The sequence below is a fragment of the Vicia villosa genome, linkage group LG1 (genome assembly GCF_029867415.1).
Source record: "Vicia villosa cultivar HV-30 ecotype Madison, WI linkage group LG1, Vvil1.0, whole genome shotgun sequence".
Lineage (NCBI taxonomy): Eukaryota > Viridiplantae > Streptophyta > Magnoliopsida > Fabales > Fabaceae > Vicia > Vicia villosa.
The window spans coordinates 83,439,178-83,455,244 of record NC_081180.1 but is presented as its reverse complement, the minus strand read 5'-3'; positions in this window follow the sequence as shown (position 1 = coordinate 83,455,244).

Genomic DNA, 16,067 nt, shown 5'->3' with positions numbered 1-16,067 from the left:
GATTATACTTTGTTATTTAGACATTGTTTTTCACAACAATTTGGTGTGGTGAGCATGGAGAAGATGCCGTCAACAAATTATGAGATTAAAAAGTTCACCGGAATGAACGATTTCGGTCTATGGCACTTGAAAGTCCTACTGGTTCAGCAAGGTTGATCAGAAGCATTGAAGGGAGCCGAAGCCATGGGTGATGCGTTAACGAAGAAGGAGAAAATGACTATATTAGAGAAAGCCCACAAATCTATCTTATTGAGACCTGGTGATAAGGTTCTCCAATAGGTTTCGAAACAGACGACAATGTCGGGTTTGTGGTCAAAACTCAAAAGTTTATACACGACCAAATCGTTGGTCAACCGCCTCTACCTGAATCAAGCTCTATATTCATTCAAGATGAGTGAAAACAAAGTCTTGGCTGAGCATTTGGATATGTTCAACAAGCTGATTCTTGATCTTGAAAATATCGATGTGAATATCAATGATGAAGATCAAACATTATTGTTGCTGTGTGCTTTACCATGTTCTAATGATCACTTCAAAGAAACCCTCTTGTATGGAAGATAGTCTTTGACCTTTGAAGTAGTTTAACCAACCTTGTATTCTAAGGATTTGAACGAATGTAAGGATCATAAGCCATCTTCGACTGATGAAGGCCCATCGGTTAAGGAAAAATTCATAAGAGATGGCAAGTTCTACAAGAAGAAGGGTAAAAGTCAACAGAAGTTTCTTGTAGATAAAGAAACCGATTATACTTTGTTATTTAGACATTGTTTTTCACAACAATTTGGTGTGGTGAGCATGGAGAAGATGCCGTCAACAAAGTATGAGATTAAAAAGTTCACCGGAATGAACGATTTCGGTCTATGGCACTTGAAAGTCCTACTGGTTCAGCAAGGTTGATCAGAAGCATTGAAGGGAGCCGAAGCCATGGGTGATGCGTTAACGAAGAAGGAGAAAATGACTATATTAGAGAAAGCCCACAAATCTATCTTATTGAGACCTGGTGATAAGGTTCTCCAATAGGTTTCGAAACAGACGACAATGTCGGGTTTGTGGTCAAAACTCAAAAGTTTATACACGACCAAATCGTTGGTCAACCGCCTCTACCTGAAGCAAGCTCTATATTCATTCAAGATGAGTGAAAACAAAGTCTTGGCTGAGCATTTGGATATGTTCAACAAGCTGATTCTTGATCTTGAAAATATCGATGTGAATATCAATGATGAAGATCAAACATTATTGTTGCTGTGTGCTTTACCATGTTCTAATGATCACTTCAAAGAAACCCTCTTGTATGGAAGATAGTCTTTGACCTTTGAAGTAGTTTAACCAACCTTGTATTCTAAGGATTTGAACGAATGTAAGGATCATAAGCCATCTTCGACTGATGAAGGCCCATCGGTTAAGGAAAAATTCATAAAGAGAGATGGCAAGTTCTACAAGAAGAAGGGTAAAAGTCAACAGAAGTCTTATAGTGGTGATACAGATGGTATTTGATGTTATCAGAGTAAGAAGGTTTGTTATACATATAAGAAAGCTATGCCTTGAACGCATGAAAGATCATGAAGGAAAGGATAATGGAAACACAACCATTGTTGAAGATGATTTTGACTCATCTGATATTCTTGTGGTTTCAAGCAGCAACTCGAGTAAGGAGTGGATTATGGATCCAAGTTGCACTTGGCACATGAATCCAAACAAATACTTTTTCGAGGAACTATGTGATCAAGATTGTGGATTTGTATTGCTGGGAAGAAACAAAGCTTGCAAGATTGCTAGTGTTGGATCTATGAGATTCAAGCTCCATGATGAGCCAATAAGATTGTTGACTGAAGTCAAGTATGTACCTGATTTGAAGAAAAATTTGATTTCTCTTGGTGAATTTGACCAGAAAGGATATGTTTTCCAATGAGAGAAAAGTATCCTAAGAGTCATGAAAGGGTCGAAGGAAGTCTTGAGAGGCGTGAAGAAACAAGGCTTGTATACCCTTGTGGCTGAAGTTATAAGTGGTTATGCAGATGTTGCATCCACGAAATCTTTTTCCAAGATAAAAATTTGGAACATGAGATTGGGCCATGTCAGTGAAAGGGGCCTGGTCGAACTGGGGAAACAAAATCTGCTTGGTGGAGACAAAGTCGAAAAGCTGAAGTTCTGTGAACCATGTGTACTTGGAAAATCTTCCAGAGTAAAGTTCAATAAAGGCAAACAAATAACACATGGATCCCTTGATTATATCCATGCTGATCTTTAGGGGCCTGTATGTGTCCATCACATTTAGAAGCAAAGTATTTTCTATTCATAGTTGATGATTATTCCAAAAAGTTATGAGTATTCATCCAAAAGACTAAGGATGAAAATTTTGAGAATTTTAAAAGTTGGAAGACTTTGGTTGAAAATCAGACTGGCAGAAAGGTCAAGAGGTTGAGAACCGACAATGACCTTGAATTTTGCAATGAGGTGTTCGAGAGTTTTTATGCAACCTATGGTATTGCAAGGCATAGAACTACTGCAGGTACTCCCCAACAAAATGGTTTAGCTGAAAGATTTAATCAAACCATTTCGGAAAGAGTTAGATGCATGTTAACTAGTGCTGGATTAAAAAAGGTCTTTTGGGTAGAGGCTGTCTTAGCATCAATATATCTGATAAACAAATGTCTTTCAACCGTGTTAGATACGAAGACACCTGAAGAAGTTTGGTTGGGACATCCACTAGATCTCAACAAACCTAGAGTATTTGGCTGCGTAACCTATGATCACATTAGGCCAGACAAGATCGAACCTAGAGCTTTGAGATGCATGTTCACGGGATACCCCAAAGGAGTCAAAGCTTAGAGGCTATGGTCACATGAGGTCTATCACCAGTTGAGATGTATTTTTTAATGAGTCTGAGATGACTTTCAAGAAAACTGGTGACGTTGTTCGAAGTGCAGAGATATCTGAAGAAGAGCCGGAACAAGAAGAGATTCCTGTTGAGGTGGATCATGTCGATGCTAAGTTGCGTATCCCAGATCAAGTCAAAAAAGAAACACAAGATGCTGAAGAAACTTAGGAAGTTGAGGAAACTGTCGATAACTACTTGTTAATAAGAGATAGACTTAGAAGAGTCATCAAGCCACCTAAGAGACTTAGATATGCATATCTCATATATTATGTATTAATTTTTGTAAGTGAGTTTTATATGAAGAACCTAAAGACTATAAGGAAGTTACGAGGATTCGAAATAAGACTACATGGATAAAGGCCATGGATGAAGAGATGAAATCTATTCATGATAACCACACTTAGGAACTGATCAAGAAACCAGCTGGAGCCAGGTTAGTCAACTGTAAATGGATTTTCAAAGTTAAGTAAGGAATCAAATGAGTGACGTCAAAGAGATACAAGGAAGGATTGGTCGTAAGGGGTTTCACTCAAAAAGAAGGTGTTGACTTCAATGATGTATTCTCTCCTATTGTGAAGTACAAGTTCATTCGAATGTTACTTGCATGGTGGCACATTTTGACCTAGAATTGGAAAAAATGGATGTAAAAATTACTTTTTTGTATGGAGATCTAGATGAAACAATCCTGATGAAACAACCTGAAGGGTATGCAGAAAGAGGAAAGCAAGATTATGTGTGTAAGCTGAACATGTCATTATTTGGTCTGAAACAATCTCCTCGATAATGGAATAGGAGATTCGACAAGTTCATGGCACACATAGGTTTCATTAGAAGTTTGACCACTGTGTTTACTTCAGATTTCGACCTTGAAATTCATTTATTATTTTGTGGCTTTATGTGGATGATATTCTCATAGCAAGCAACAATTTTGAGGATGTAATGAAGGTGAAGGCTGAACTGAATAAGAAGTTTGACATGAAGCATCTAGGAGTTGCATCCAAGATTCATGGGATTGACATCTGAAGAGATACAAGGAAGGATTGGTCGTAAGGGGTTTCACTCAAAAATAAGGTGTTGACTTCAATGATGTATTCTCTCCTATTGTGAAGTACAAGTTCATTCGAATGTTACTTGCATGGTGGCACATTTTGACCTAGAACTGGAAAAAATGGATGTGAAAATTACTTTTTTGTATGGAGATCTAGATGAAACAATCCTGATGAAACAACCTGAAGGGTATGCAGAAAGAGGAAAGCAAGATTATGTGTGTAAGCTGAACATGTCATTATTTGGTCTGAAACATTCTCCTCGATAATGGAATAGGAGATTCGACAAGTTCATGGCACACATAGGTTTCATTAGAAGTTTGACCACTGTGTTTACTTCAGATTTCGACCTTGAAATTCATTTGTTATTTTGTTGCTTTAAGTGGATGATATTCTCATAGCAAGCAACAATTTTGAGGATGTAATGAAGGTGAAGGCTGAACTGAATAAGAAGTTTGACATGAAGGATCTGGGAGTTGCATCCAAGATTCATGGGATTGACATCCGAAGAGATACAAGGAAGGATTGGTCGTAAGGGGTTTCACTCAAAAAGAAGGTGTTGACTTCAATGATGTATTCTCTCCTGTTGTGAAGTAAAAGTTCATTCGAATGTTACTTGCATGGTGGCACATTTTGACCTAGAACTGGAACAAATGGATGTGAAGACTACTTTTTTGTATGGAGATCTAGATGAAACAATCATGATGAAACAACCTGAAGGGTATGCAGAAAGGGGAAAGCAAGATTATGTGTGTAAGCTGAACATGTCATTATTTGGTCTGAAACAATCTCCTCGATAGTGGAATAGGATATTCGACAAGTTCATGCCACACATAGGTTTCATTAGAAGTTTGATCACTGTGTTTACTTCATATTTCGACCTTGAAATTCATTTGTTATTTTGTTGCTTTATGTGGATGATATTCTCATAGCAAGCAACAATTTCGAGGATGTAATGAAGGTGAAGGATGAACTGAATAAGAAGTTTGACATGAAGGATCTGGGAGCTGCTTCCAAGATTCATGGGATTGACATCCGAAGAGATAGAAAACAATTTACTTCATGCTTATCTCAAGAAATATACCTATGGAATATTCTCGACAAGTTTGATATGTTGAATTCAAAGCCCATTGTAACTTCAACAAACCCTCAACTCAAGCTGATTATAAATCGGTGTCTCAATACTGAGGTCGAAAGAACTTATATGAATAGCCTCCCATATGCTAACATAGCATGTTCTTTGATGTATGCTATATAATGGCTATATGTGGCATCTTACCAAAAAATGTAAAAGTAACTATAACCAAATAATGCTTATTCTTTAGTGCTATATGCAATAAAGTTCTTGATTTAAAAAAATTAGAAAAATTAGAAGATGAGGCTGCAATAATCTTGTGTCAATCAGAGACGTATTTCTCTCCATCATTTTTTGATATTGGAGTTCACTTAACTGTTCATCTAGTCAGATAAATTAGATTTTATGGTCTAGTTTATTTAAGGTTGATGTATCTAATAGAGCTATACATGAAGATCTTTAAAGGATATACGAAGAATGATTACTAACCGAAAGCTTCGATCGTAAAAAGGTACATCACAGAAGAAGTTGTTAAGTTCTGTTCAAACTATTTGTTAGAAGTAGAGTTTATAGGAATTACAAAGTTTCATAATGCTGAAAGATATTAAGGTAGAGGTACTCAAGGTTTAAATGTTATGCCAATCCTTCGGGATATATTTCTTCAAGCAAATTTGTACATATTGAATAATGATGATGAAGTTCAACCTTACTTATCTACTCATAAAAGACTTATCAAGGAAAATATTCCCGAATGAGTGACAAGTGATTGTTGAAAGAGTATAACAAAAATTTAATAAGTTGGTTTAATGAAAATATTTCCAATGGTGGTAGTGCATCCAAGACAATTAAATGGAGATGACATTAGTAAGTTTTTATTTTATACAAAATTAAAATATGATCATAGTATAATGCAAATAGAAGGGTTATGGTTGAGGCCGAATCGATGTGATTCTCTAGTTCGAAAGATAAGAATCCTATACTGGCATCTAGAGCGTACTTTGGGGTCATTGAGAAGATTTGGAAGATTGATTATGTTTTATTCAAAGTGCCTTTATTTAAACAGCAATGCTATTTGTACACCAAAGTGTACACCTACACCATATGTACGGACGACACTGTTCATGTACGGACGGTACTATTCACCGTCCGTACATGAACAGTGCAATATTATATTAATATATATATTTTTTTAAATATTAATTTTTTTAAAAATATTTTTTTTATGTTTTTTAAAAAAATATTTGACAATACCTGCAGATTTACTTCCGGATTTACCTGCATTTGATATTACCTGCGGATTTACCTAAATTCGTAGGTAAATTCGCAAGTAAATCCGCAGGTATTGTCAATTTCGTAGGTAAATCCGCAGGTATTGTCAAATCCGTAGGTAAATCCGCAAGTAAAATCTGCAGGTATTATCAAATTCGTAGGTAAATCCGCAGGTATTGTCAAATATTTTTTTAAAAACATAAAAATTTTTTTTAAAAAAAAATATTTAAAAAAAGCGTAAAAAAAAATTAATATAATATTGCACTGTTCATGTACGGACGGTGAATAGTACCGTCCGTACATGAACAGTGCCGTTCGTACATACGGTGTAGGTGTACACTTTGGTGTACAAATAACATTTTTCTTATTTAAATGCAAGTGAGGTAACAATAACACTGATGTACAAACTGATGAGTTAGGATTCACACGAGTTGACCTTAGCAAGACAACTTATATGACCGAGCCATTCATCACGACTACCCAAGTAAAACACGTGTTTTATGTGATTGACCCTCATGAAAAAAGATGATCAATTGTTCTAAAAAAAACATTCCTCACAGTGATGAAAATCATGATTTAAAATTTGGTATTTCTCCGACTTCTTACGATACAAGTGCCAACTTTATATGAAAAAGTTGATAGGGATGATGTGCATGCTATTCGTAATGATCATAAAGAATGAATATGGGAAAATTAACAAGTAAATAATTTTTATTGTTTATTCATAATTTATTTTATGCTATAATTTATGAGGTTACATATTAACAAATATTATTATTTAAAATTATAGGTGTTTAGAGTTTAGACTTCAAGAGACAAGACACATTTCTCAAGTTGTAGATATTATTTAATGTAGTGATGTGTAAATTGTATGTTGTTTTGTGACATTTTAATTTTGATTTAATACAACTTTTAGTTCTTAATAGTTTCCAACTACGAGTGTGGTTCACAAATGATTTGTGTTGCTGTTTCTAATTTATTTATGATTCACAAAAATACACGTTAAAAATTAGAACTATCTAAATTAATAAACGCCAAAAATAGCGTTGCTGGGTATTGAACCAGAGAATTTTTAAATTAAATTTTTTCACTATAGCTGTTGTTTTTCTTCTTCTTCACTACAGTTGTTTATTACAACCATGATAATGTGTAGCGCGCTTTCCGATTTATTATCACGACCAATAGTCCGTGATAATAAGTAGCTCACTTACTATCACATCTTACTTTACCACAGACAATCAACTGTGATTATATGTCCATTGTATGACCAAAGCATTACAAGTTAATGCATTATCTTTCTAATTAAGCCATTTGACAATAATATATATATATATATATATATATATATATATATATATATATATATATATATATATATATATATATATATATATATATATATATATTATTCTCCTCTTAATATTTTAAAAATTGGATCAGTCATCAAATCAATGTGGGTAGGTCACTAATTTATAAGTCGAATTATTTAGTAACCGATCGAAATGCATGGCTAAATTGGATTAAATTGAGTAATTCACTTGAGAAATCGAATAACTCAGTTGAATAAACCGGTTTTTCTAACAAGACTATATAATTATTAAATCTATTGACCAAATGATTCGATCCCTATAAAAATCACAACACCGACCACATTTCAAAATTTAAAAATATCATAATTTAACAAATTTATTCTTTAAATTCAATTTTTAAGCATAATCGCCGATTCTCATTGATTTAATATCTTATCCGATCTAAAAATCAAATCAGATCGACGACCCTTCTGATTTTCGGTTTGATTGGCAGGTTCAGTCCGGTCTTTGAAACATTATCACCACCTCTCAAATTTCTCTTTCACTTTTATATTTCCTAATCTCTCATATTTGATAGACGATTTTAATTATAAATGCATTTCCTTAATAATATTATTTCTTATTCTTAATATAATTTATTTTATTTTTAAACACACTAATATATAATGTTTGGATCTGCCCCTACCTTCAACCATTATAAAATGTGTATTCTGTAATAGTGTGTGTGATAGCGAATATTTTTTAGTAAAACTTTCATCCATTATGAAAAGGTATAAAATTTTCATCCTAATTTTTTCATCACATCCTACTTTACCACGCACAATCAACTGATTATATTTCCCTTCAATCATTATGAAAAGGTATAAAATTTTCATCCTAAGTGTTCACTCTGTATTTTTTTTTTTATGGCAGTTCACTCTGTATCTACATACAATAATAATAAGTTTTATTTCACTAACTGAGATGATATATGGATCAAATTCTCCCTAAATATTTTGGGAAAAAAATTATATTTATATGTGGACTATTCAAACCGAGTTCTATCCTTAATGATGAAAAATAATATCATTAGTAACCCTCTTTGTGCAGATTTGCAAGATCTAAAAATTCCTCCACGGATGAGAGAGATGTACAATATTTAAAAAAGAGAGTTACATCTGTCAATTATGAAACAGACGTGGGGTTGATATTATATATATGCAATGTGTTGTAAGATAAAATGAATATGACGTATCCATTAGGACGGCATAAGATCGTGGTGAAGAGTCTGAGTTGAAATTCCAAACTCGTTTTGAAGACAACATAATCTGCTTACTGTGTTTTTGTCTGTTAAAAATCTACTACATGTTTTCAGTTTTAGATTTTTATACCATTACGTGGATGTATATGATACGAGTTCTTCATTGGTCTGGTTTTTATTTTTATTTTTTATGGTAAAGATGGCAATAATCCAGATGTGCATTAGTAGGCTGAAAAACTTGGGGGAGATTAATTAATAAGTTATATATATATATATATATATATATATATATATATATATATATATATATATATATATATATATGAATGAACATTAATTCTGACTTAAGATGATATATTCTCTTGTATTTTATTTTATTTGGTGGTGGCCTTGAAATATATGCTCAAAAATATATTCTTTTTGACTCTAACTTAATTATTGATTAATGTGATTTTATTTTTTTGGTTTTGAATCTGTTTATACGTGTGGATGAATGTGTGTACACCTGTTGTGATATGAAGGGAGACATCATTCCTTCTGTGAGATCTCTCTTACACTAAGATATGAAAACAATGCTGTCCAATATGTAGAAAATACAATAGGTTTGCTTCTAAAGTTTAATGACGATGCACCGTCGGTAAGAAGTATTATACAAATATTTAATTAGAACATTTTAAAATAATAAATTATATAAATAATTTAAAATTTATAAATTGATTTGACGAAATATATGATTGTATGATTGACAATGTAAAAATAATTTACACTATCAGAGCACAATCACTTCTCTCTTTTCTCTTACTTTTAATATATTTCAAAATTATAATTTAAATAAATTAGTTTAAATCTTTAAATTTAATGAGTTTATTTTAATGAACTTCATATATCATGATGAATTTTCCAAAAAATCTTCAAATCTTATGGCACTTATTTCATCTATAAAAATTCACAAATTTAATTATTTTCAATTTTTGATCGAGCAAGTATACTTTGCTTCTTACTTCTAAAAACACTACTACAAATAACACGTTTCATCTCGAATACGAAATATATTTAACCTCGACTACATAAGCGAGGTAAAGGAGGACGTCATGAAAAACTGTTACTTTACTCATCAGTTAATAAAAAATTGAGGAGTTAAGTTATCTGCGTATGAGTTCGAACCCCAATATCAGCATTTTAATTATTGAGAATTTCTTTGCCCACCTCCCAACCTTCTAGGTCACCTCTGGTGAAAAACCATATATACCCCTGACTTCGGAAATGCAAGAAAAAGGTGTTTCCGGAGATGCATCTCCGAAAGCGTCTTTTTTTTTTCAAAATTTGTCTTATTTCGGAAATGCATTTCCAAAAACAGCATTTCAGAAGTTCATTTTCGAAATACTGTGCGTTTTACAGATGTAGCAAAACAGCCCCCTCCCCCATTCATTTTACCCTAATCTTCTTCCAAACTCAGCCTCTCTTCAAAATTTCTGCAAAAGCAAGTGTGAAGTATCAGAGATTGCCAAAATCTTCTTCCAATCTCAACCTAAATCATCTCAAACTCTATTAGTGGTAAGTTTAACAATTTTTTTCAATTTTTAGATCCATTATTTATATCTCTATTAGGGTGTTTAGAAATTGCAAAAATCACATTAAGGTAGGTTGGTACTGCTATTTAGGTTGTTTACAATGAATAAAAGTAGTTTTGATTTAGGGTTTTGGGGTCTGCCATGGAAGTTGCAGAAAACTTCATCGTAGGGGTGTTTCGGAAGTTCATTTCCGAAAACACCTCCATTTCCAGTTCCGAAAATGAACTTCCGAAGTGTATCAGAAATGCAATTTTTTTTAGTTTTTTCTGTTGTCTCGCATATTAATCGATTTCAATTGTTTTCAAGAACATGTCAAGCAACCAAGCACGTATCAGACAGGGTAGAGAGACCTAGACTGCGTCGAATAGACGCGAGCGGGCGGCGCAGCTGGCGTCGACGCAGGGACGGGGGCAGGGCCGGGGACGACGTGTGCGAGTTCCCGTGAAGATGGACGAGGGTACCTCTACATTTGGATCGAGGAGTCGTCTGGCTCGGGTATCTTCTTCCCGCCAGCGAGAGGAGGAGGAGGCGGAGGAGGAGGAGGCAGTGACATACCACGAGGCGGAGGAGGTACCGGATGTTGACCCTCCACACGGGGAGGAGGGGGAGCAGGAGGAGGGCTACCCGGGAGGGCCCAGTGACACTTCCGTGCTGATTACCTACCACGAGCACGTCGCTCGACGTATCTGGAAGGGATAGGTATTTTTTATAATTTTCCCGACTTTATAATTTAGCCGTTTATTCAATATTTTCTTAACGGTCTATTTAACATACTTTTTTATTTGTTTTTTTTGTAACAGGAGAGAGAGCCTTTGAAAATGGTGAACCACTCCCGGAAGGTTTTCAGTCTGTTTAAACCAACTGCTGAGTGGTTTAACGACGCGGTGAGAGCTTCAGGGCTTAGTGGGCTCTGCATGACGGGGTATACCACCATCAGCCACCGCATGCAGGGGGCCTTTGTGGAGCGGTGGCACAGGGAGACGTCTTCTTTCCACTTACCGGTTGGGGAGATGACGATCACCTTGCATGGTGTGCAGTGTCTTCTCCACCTTCCGATCAGGGGGGCGCTGTTGCACCACTCCCGGATCCAGAGGATCGAAGCCAGTGAGTGGATGGCGCTCTATTTGGGTATGGAGCCCGAAGTTGCTGACTATGAGTGCATCACGACATCTGGGCCTCATATCCGGTTCACCACACTGAGCACTTATTTCGAGCACCACCTGGTGGCGTCAGCCGAAGCCGAGGATGCGGGTGACGACCTATTTACACATTATCACCGTGGCTGCGCTCTCCGGTGCTGGTACATGTTTGTGGTAGGCGCTGCAATCTTTGTGGACAAGAGTGCAAGGTACGTCGACGTGACCTACCTCCGCTACTTCATGGACTTGACTACCGTTCACCAGTGGAACTGGAGGGCAGCTACTCTGGCATACCTATACCAGAAGCTGAATGAGGCCTCCAACTGGAAGACGAGGCAGTTGACCGGATCCTGCACACTACTTACGGTACGTTTCATTTTAATTGTTTCGTATTTATTTATGTTTCGTATTTATTTTTAATACATTATCGTGTTTGTGTTTCAGAGCTGGATCATCTCTTACTTCTCTCGCATCCACGACTTCCACGTTGATCCTGAGTACGATGACGCCATGCCCAGGGCCGCCAGATACGTTCTCCAGAGGGGGAACAATGCAGTGGGACCATACCGTGGGTACCTCGACCGCACGATGCACGATGACGTCACTTGGAGGCCATTCAGTGACTACACTCATGTTGTCCCCTTTGACGGCTTATCTTTATATTCTGGATGGTTGGCATGCGGGACCAGCACCATGATGTGGTATCTCCCTGAGCGGTGCATGCGACAGTTTGGGTATGTGCAGATGATACCCAGGTCACCTTTTGAGGCTGTTCCCGACACGGTGACCCGAGTGCAGCTCACTGGCATATTTGAGGATTGGGAGCGTCATGTGGTACCGGAGGAGTATCGTCGCATTCGGGTCACCCAGGACTGACACAGTGTGGAGGGGTATGTCACATGGTTCTATCGGGTGTCACATCCTCTGCTGAGACCCGACGCTCTCGGCGCTCCTAGGCCAGCACACGAGGAGATCCTGGAGAACCAGCAGGCCGAGGATGACTACGCCATTGATCTCCTTCTGATCTGCTAGCGGATAGAGATGCTTGGGCGGGACGCGTTGGATCGAGGTGTCGTTCATCAGGGCGGTCCACAGGCAGTCGCCGTGATGCAGATGATCGTCATTGATGCGCGCCGTGCGGCGGCATACAGGCGACATAGGAGGTCCCAAGGAGAGAGGGTTAGGCATACCCATTAGGGGTCCGAGTTTATTTTTTTTTGTTTTCGGATTGTATCTCTCGCACACTATTACTATTTGGATCGGCTTGTATATATTATTTGGATTTGATTTATCATATTAGTATTTTCTGTTTATATGTCGCTTATTTTATTTGGCGTTTTCCTTTAATTAAAAATACGAGACTGTTTCGAAAAACATAAAAAAAAAACACAGTTTCTGCATAATTCGGAAGTGCATTTTCGAAACCCCCCAAAATCTAAAAAAAAGTGTTTTCGGAAGTGCATCTCCGAAAACACCCCCCATTTGGTGTTTTCGGAAGTGCACTTCCGAAGTCTGGGAAAATTTAGAAAAAAAATACTTCGGAAATGCATTTCCGAAGCAGGGGTAAAGTGGGGTTTTCGCTGGGGGTGACCCCCATAGGGAGGTGGGTAAAGAAATTTTCTAATTATTTTCACAACTATCGCATCATACCTCTCGATTTATAAATAAAACCGAACGGTAAGATATTTTTTTTAAACTTGTTACATTGTTTACACAGAATATTACATTGTTTACACAAAATATTAAAGTAAAGTTTAATTTTCTTGAAGATCTAGATTTTAGATCTTCGAATCTTAGAATTTTGGGGAAGATAAAATATTGGGTGTAGGATATTTTGAATTGCTTTTGTATGTATTTGTTTCTGAAATAAAAAAAGGGTTAGATAAATAAATAATTTTCTGCTCAAATAAATATATAAAAACACAAACCTTAAACCCAAACAATTTTCATGACAAATGCTCTTACAAACCTTAAAGTGGTGGATGTAGATAGTTTCAAGCGCTTCATGATGCTTCACTTACTTTTTGATATTCAGAATGTTTTTTAATGGAAGTTTTTTATGTCTTACGCGAATCACTAATGGTATTGTCTTGAGCATTGATAGTCATGAAGTGGACAACAAAGATTTGTTTAAGGACAGTTATCAATATCTTCAATAATCACATCAAAATTATTCCCTCGGTTTTAGAAGAAACTGACAAATAATCTTTTTTTTTTTAAACATTACGTTGTTTATATAGAATATTAAACAAATCTAGATTCATTATCGTCGTTGTAATTCTAGATTTTGTTGCATATCTTTTATGCATCCAAATTTTAATCTTTTCAAAGGTTGAACTTCCTTCTTTGTTTAACCAGAAGCAAGAATGATTTTTTGTACTTGCAATCAATATCGAGAACCTTTTCAACCTTCTTTAACTGAGCGTTGTTCACAAAATACAACAACAACATCAACACCATTATGTGAGGTAGATTGCAAGGGCATAAAAAATATTTTGTTCAAGGATAGAAAAACATTGAAGATTTTTTCTATCTTGCAATCCATCCTAAAGAATGATGCGTGCGAGTTTGGGGCGGCTACATATAAATTAGGATTAGCGTATAATCTATTTAACGAGTATTTTTATAGTAAAATCTAGTTATTTTATCCCTCACTTACTACGAAAACCGCAAAGATAGACCATTTAGTATATACTTGTAAACTAATAAAAACATAAACTATAATAGTTGAGATTCGAAGCATGTCTTGAATTGTTTTCCCCTTGGTTATATTAAAAACTGAGGGAATATGTGATTTTTTTATTAAAAAATAAAACATGGTGCGCATTGGAATTATACCTCGATTTTATTTTGGCTGAGGTGAAATTTTTTTCATGAAATGTATTATTTGTAGTAGTGAAAAATAGGTTTTTACACATGAAGGTACAATAGTCTGAAGTATATCTTATATCAATCACTGAACATGCGTAATCAACATTAGTGTAATCCTTTATAGTTGGAATTCCATCTTTTTTAAACAAGAGTCATTTACCTAGGGCGACTTTGAGATATTGTAGAACACAATCAATAATTGCAAGTGTCTCACCCTTAAATCATGCACAAATTGGCTCACTACACTAATTGCATATGACAAATCCATCATAGTGTGTGCCAAGTAAATCAATTTTCTCACTAACATATGATACTCACCTTTGTCAACTTTGGCACTTTCCTTCTCATAACTAATCTTATGACTTTGTTCAATAGGTACATTAGTAGGTTTGCATTCGAGTTTTTATGCTTCCTACAAATAATCAAGCACTTATTTTCTATGAGAAATAAAAATGTCATTATTTGAATGAGCTACCTCAATTCCTAAGAAATACTCGAGTGCTCCAAGGTTCTTCATTTGAAATTCTACTGACAATGTATTTTTAAGTAGTTGTCTCTTAATTAGAACATCTTTTGTCACAATAATATCATCAACATAAACAAGAAGTGCAATTTGCTTTCTTCCTTGTGTATGTTTAAAGAACAAGGCGTCTCCTTGGATTTACTTATAGTCCAAACACAACATTGCCTTTGTGAATCTCCTAAACCATGGCAGAAGAAACTTCTTTAGTCCATATAACTTTTTTCAAATCGATACATCTTGTTGGCTCCACCCGTGGTACAAAAATCGGGTGAGATGTCCACATACACTTTCTCTTCTAAATTTCCATAAAATAACACATTTATATATGAATGAATGAACATTAATTCTGAGTTAAGATGATATATTTTTTGGTTTAGTCCGGTTCGGGGGCGAGTTCTGGCATCAAGTGATTCCGTCCCCCTTCCGATTGTAGTTGCGAGGGATCGAACCGCTGTTCTCCCTAACAAGTCCAGCGCCAATCACCACTGGATCAACTAACGATTGGTATGAACCTCATATTAATAAAATAAAATAATTATAAATAACACTTTTTTTAAGCTTGTGAATTAATATGAATCATTTCAAACTTCTAAGTAGTAAGTTGGTTGGATCATCATCTTATTAAATTTTTTGTTAACACATATGTCAACTGATTTCTAGAGGGTATATAATCGATAGTTATCATTCCACTATCCAACATTTTTAATAAAATGTCAGTCAATCTCAATGTATTTTATTCTGCTATGTTGAACTAGATTATGTACAATTTTGATGGCCAATTTATTGTTACAAAACAACTTCATAGAATCCTTACATTGTATCTTTAAATCCTATAGTACTTGTTTCATCCATAATAGTTCACAAACTCCTAATGTCATAACTTTGAATTCTACCTTAGCGATTGATCAACACTTTGCTTCTTATTCCTCTGAGAAACAAGTTTTTCTCATAAGAAGATACAATAGTCTGAAGTAGATCTTCTCACAATTACTCTATTGTCTCCTTTGGCGCTAGAGATTATGGTTTCTAAAACACCTCCTCCTGGCGGAAAGGAGTTTCTCTTCATGCGTTTAAGTAGGAAGATCCTTCAGACTAATTATTGGATAGTACCATTAGAAATGTCAGATCTGGGTTTTGGACATCTT